General features: G+C 35.3%; 1 long non-coding RNA gene across 1 annotated transcript in view; it reads right to left on the bottom strand.

The window, feature by feature from the left end:
* The window catches only part of LOC106124179 (uncharacterized), a 36,937-nt gene extending 31,096 nt beyond the window's left edge, over positions 1 to 5,841 (bottom strand). The window contains exon 1 of the long non-coding RNA XR_001228188.1: positions 5,568 to 5,841. This is a non-coding gene — a long non-coding RNA (uncharacterized LOC106124179). The remainder of the gene's footprint in view (positions 1 to 5,567) is intronic.
* Between the last annotated feature and the right edge of the window lie 159 nt (positions 5,842 to 6,000).

Consider the following 6,000-nt stretch of genomic DNA (forward strand, 5'->3'; position numbering starts at 1 on the left):
TAACACTAGGAAGGAGCGCTACGCAACTTTTAATACAACTTTTCTCGATGACGATACGAAAAAGTTCTTACGAATAATCATGCTAGACTCTAGCTTTAATTCATTTTATCTCTTGCTTTGTTAAAGCCACCATCGCAGACTTGATAGTGTCATGGCCCACACATATCACGAATATTTGTGACAAGTGCCATCGTATCGTCATCGAAATTTATTAAAATTTATCACGCAACAAACCTTATACAAATTTCGTCTTATTTTGTAGATGACGTTACGAAGGATCATGTCGCAAATAATCGTGCTAGGTCTTCTGATTCGCTTTTGTTTCGCAACAAGTCACTATTTGATTGCGAAGCGGAATCCGTGTGTTGATTCCGCGTTATTTTCGTGTGCCGTGGTGTTATAGGGCGTAGGCCCCGCTCCGCGTCGCCTACAATTAATCGGCCCTCTAATTAAACAAACAGTAGGGACCGGTCAAATAATAACTGCTACGATTTATAAGCGTTAAGTTTACTGTGTCAAACGATTCGGGGCAATTTGAAACTGGATATACTTCAAGTTTTCACGCAAAGTTTTGACTTAAGAAGTTACATAATTTACAAAGGTAATTAACATTTTAATTATAATACAATCTTAAAGTTAATTACTTTACAAGTTTAATAATAAACATCGAATGAAACTAATTAGAGAGACATTTAAAGAGGCGGAAATCATACTAATATTATAAATGCGAATGTTTGTTTGAATGTATCTACAAAACGGCTGCCTGGAAGAACACATAGACTACTAATTAAGTTTTTTTTAAATTCCTAAGACGAAGTCACGTACGACAGCTTATGGTACATAATATACGAAGAAAATAATACTGGCATTCAGAAAGATTGTTTTTCAAAATGATCTTCCAAATTGTACACAAAATATTAACAACGGCTTCGAAGTCCTTAGTCTTACGATTATCTGGCCATCATGTGCTTAGAACTCCCGAAATCTTTACCAAACCGTAGGATACACAACAAATTCATTCATATAAGTGGTGTTTTGGACTTTATCACTGCTCTGTGGCAAGTTTGCACAGCTGATTAGGGCCGATGCAGACGAGTGCGATAAGAGCCGGCCTTCACTCGATACGTGATGATACCACACGCAAGTTATGAATAAATTCACAATTAATATTATTAAATTACTAGTTGATTAATCGTTAGAATTAAAACAAACGTAATAAGCTATGTGTTCTTCCAGACTATGTTCTACATCTTTGCCAAAATTCAGATCCGTGAAGATATCTTCTAACAAACATCCATCCAATCACATTTATTTTAGTAAGATAATAAGATATTCTTTATCTCAAATGGATTCGCAAGAAAATTAAAACATAAAGGTTGTACTGAACATGTAACCGAGTCTAATTCGGTCTGACAAAAGAGACCACAGTAACGTACGCTCATAAATTAAAGATGCAGTTAAAAACGTAACTCTTGCACAGATTGTCTGATGAGTGACGTCATTCATGAAGACAACGAGCCAATAAGAGTCAAATATCTATTAGAACAGATAAAACAACTCGATAAACATGAACTTTATCTAAACCTACTAACCTTTTGACCGTCTTTTGATTTACAAAATTTTCTATCTACGACATTCGGAAATAATTAAATTTCATATCTTCTAGATAACTGTGTGTCTCCACCTAACCTACTAAAACGTTTAGTGTTATCAAATCGCTGGGCGAGTTTAATTTCATACGGAAATAATGTGTCTCTGAAAGTGTTAATCTTTTGAAAGCCAGTAGACATTGACCATTAGACCAAACTATCTATACTTTTGCTACTGTATCATCTAGTAGAAAAACCACAGCCTAATTTTCAAGGATTAATAATAATTGCTTGTCTTTATTTAAGCAAGTAATGTAAGCTGTTTGTACAAACAATGCATAGGATTAGACGTACACAAGGCGAGTACAGTCACGCACACAGGGCACTTCGTCACAATAAATCCGGATGCAGAGTCTCACATCTGCCAGCCCCCGATCCCGACGAGACGGCCCCGAACATGCCCGCCAAGGTCACCATAATATGTAATTATAGTGGACATAACCAAAAAAATTAGTAACCAAACAGTCCACGTTAAAAACATTTCTAATCGAAACCGAGAAAAGGAAAAATGAAGATTCAGTTTTATTTTATTAAGTGCGATTTAGGTATATCTATTTTGCTTTTTAAATCTCATTTATTAACAGTAATAGGATAAATATATACTTTCGCAAAACAAGCTGACTATGCACCTGTAAACTAAGGATTTTTACTGTTTGTAAATTGAAGAATAAAAAAAAAGTAAAAAAACTAAAAGGACTTAAATGTAAAGGTAGTTTTTAATTGAGTTTAGATGTATTAAGAAATACATTCTCTATTTGAATTTTAACTAAAATGAATTTTTTGCAAGTCATATTTTTTGTTCACAAAACTAGAAAAAACCCATGGTCACCGTAGCAAAGTAGCAGCAAAAAAAACTCGGCCATCTGCCCCGCACGTGGGGCCCGTTTTCGGGACCACTCGAGGGGTCTATGGGAACCCGGGTACGTCGAATGCGGGCATTTCAATGGGGTAATTCAATTTTAGGATGCGGAGGCCCAATGATTTTGTGTTTCATTTGATTACTCGTGTGAAAAACGTTTCCGGACTTTCGTTTAACGTTAGATTGTATGTTAATGTTACTAACCAAATATTAAGTTAATTAAAAGATATACAAAACAGTCAAGTTACGTTAGTTTCTAAAATATAAATAGCTCTTTGCGTTGCCTTCAATGAGAAAGTCCACTGGATATCTCAGTAATATGCGTATGCATGGGTGGATGGTGTTTGAAGGTATCTCCAGAACGAATGCATGGCCTTTTAGCCTTGGCTACTATTAAGTGCATTTTCAAATTAAATATTGCCAAAGACAATACTTGCATATAGGGTATTGGTGTACAGCAAAGACATCGTATAACTAATCTCGTCAAACAATTACAAATTCCTTGCAACGTCGAACCCCAACCAAAAGCATACAAAACATACCATAGATGGGGCTTCGTAATTTCAATAACATTATTACTGTGGCCGATCAGTACGGAATGCATACTCCTATCCATCACTACACTGTGACACAAAACCTAGCTAATATGGGCGTAGAATTCCGTAGGTACTGCAAAACTTAATTTCATAACGCTGCTCTGTGGCGTGGTATGTTACAAAGGAGGTTAGTTATGAGACGATGATTAATTATCTACTAACCAGCGTAATCTGTGTGTCCGTACAATCCCTCATACTGTACAGACGGGCCTGTGGCATAAAGTAGTAAATAGCTAATATTTTAGTTAATATTACTACCAAAAATATATTTTAATAACTATTATATCATCCTTGTTCCGTTTTACAATCTTATTGCAGCACATGGTGACAGTCTCATCATCCGCTCACGATAGGCCACACTGAGGCGCTCGGAACCTACCCTAATTTAGGCCATAGTCAACCACGCTGCCCAAGTGCGGGTTGGTTGACTTCACACATATCTGAATTTCTTCGCAGCAGCGAATTTCTGCAGGTTGCATCACGATGTTTTCCTTCACCGTAAGAACGTCGTATAAATGTACATATGTAAATTGAAAAACATTGATACATGGTTGGATTCGAACCCAGGACCTGCAGATTACGAGCTTAAACCTCTAGCCATCGACGACTCGTCTTTCAAGTCTACCATAGACTAAATCGCCAATCAAACATCCTACCTGAATATAGCCTATCTCAAACCTTTGACTTGGATTCATGAAAGCTAGAAATCCAATCTGTAACCACAAAGGCAATCGATTACAGGCAATCACTTCTGCATATTGCAGAGATTCATCTTACCTTTGGAATCATAAATCTGAAACATCGATTAGATGACGTTTAGCATGCATTTCCACTGCCGAAACTCATGCAAAAACATATGGTCATCTCTGTCCATTTTCTCAAAGGGAACGAGATAGGCGTGTGTTATTTCAGTGAAAACTCAAGTCTGTAGTTTCCATAAAAAATACTGAAGTTTGTATCACCCGCGACTCCGTCCGCACGGAATCAAAAAACTTAATTTGCCTATGATTTTATTTATTTAATTTTAGTTTTATTCCTCCAGAGTACGTTCTACATCTATCCCAAATTTCAGCGAGACCCTTGCAGCCGTTCTGGAGATAACTTCTAACAAAAATCCATCCATCCAAACATTCGCATTTATAATATTAGTAAGTAGTAAGATGTGGTTACATTACTTGAAGTTTTGAAAGCATCTGGGTCATATTTCAAAAGTTACCAAAGCTTTAGATTGTAGTATCAAAGCTCTCCTCACATTTTTCTTCATTAAACTTCAATATTAAGCGACGAAACTATTTCGCTTCAAAGATTCTTTACACGAAGTTTGGTATTAAAATTGCTTTGTATAAAGGGCTTATTTCAGTATTTACCATTGTTGGTTTCTGAGACCAAAACACTCCGTATAAAGCATATCGTTATCCCTGTCATTATCTTTGACAAAACAGAGATAACAGTATGTTTTAAACTGAGATTTTGGTGTCAGAAACCCACATTTAGGGACCTTAGTTTGTGATCAAAAATTGATTTACGTTTTTACATATTATTTGCATTAATAACTTTACTGTTACCCTACAAAATTAGGACAAAGATCTGTCCAATACCTTCCTACCGAAATCAAATAATTATAAAACATATGACTATTAAAAAACGTAAACTATGTACTATGTAAATTCGTTGATCATTTCAATTTCCCATCTTGAAACCAAACAATACACAAAGAGAACAACGCAAATCACAATTGCAAACGCTACCGTTGGTAATTAAAAATATTGCCAAGTGTACCCAATTAGCGGCAACGTGGTACGCGACAAAAATAACCAATAGTACGATTTGCAAAGATAAGCCGGTACCACTCACAAAACCACGGGGGAGGGGAGGAACTCGAGATGAGTCGGGACCCCCAGACTGGGGGACTGGAACTGGGGGTCGTGACGAGGCGGGAATCGATTTTTTTGACGTCTGATATTACCTACAATAAAGGGCATAGTTGTGATTGGTAGTTGTACTAAATAAGAATGATTGCTCAAGCTTTGCATTTTGAATACCTAATTCCAACGTTTACAAACATAATTTACTCACTTTATAAGATACTTGGACCAAAACAATGTATACGTAGATAAAAGTCTTAAATAGTAAAGAAATTTGAAAGACAAAAAAATATTGCAAATAATTCACTGCATTTTTATTAAAGTCATTCGAAATCATTGCAAAACCACAGACAAAAAACAAATTAAACTCGTAATGCTCGTAATGCTGTAATCATTGAATTGCACATTGAGGTAATAACAGCATCATGTAATTATATATTTATAATTTATAGGTTACCTACTTATAAATTTTGTATAAACGCACTAAATGCCTATCTACAAATTATATTTGTGTCGTATCATTACTATCTCATAAACAATATTTATCAAACACAAAATTACGTAAATTTTAGATAAACTGTAAATTAAAATCACTCACCGAATATATGAGGAATACGTGTTTCTGTTCAAAAATTCATATCTCCGCCATTTTCACAGATGTAAGAATGAATAAATTTAATAATAGACTGAACAATCAAAAAAACCTTGACCTCGATACAAATTTTTTATCTTTATTTCTAGGTTAAAACACTTCTGTTTGAATACAACATATTGAATGCGAAACTAAGAAATTACCAAATTACGCGAGCAGATTATTTAAACGCACAATAAAATTATGAAAGCAAAATAACGCAAAAATTGATCTCACTCAACTGAACTGACATTAGTTTGAATGAAACAAAATGAATGACTGACAGAATTAGATGAAGGGAGGAGGGAAATTGGACGGTTGACTACTCAGCGTTTAAGCGCTGACGAAATGTTTTGTTCATTATGTTTGGAAATCTCAATCCTTTACAAATATCGTTACC

The sequence above is a fragment of the Papilio xuthus genome, unplaced genomic scaffold (genome assembly GCF_000836235.2).
Source record: "Papilio xuthus unplaced genomic scaffold, Pxut_1.1 DF825946.1, whole genome shotgun sequence".
In the NCBI taxonomy this organism is placed as follows: Eukaryota; Metazoa; Arthropoda; class Insecta; order Lepidoptera; family Papilionidae; genus Papilio; species Papilio xuthus.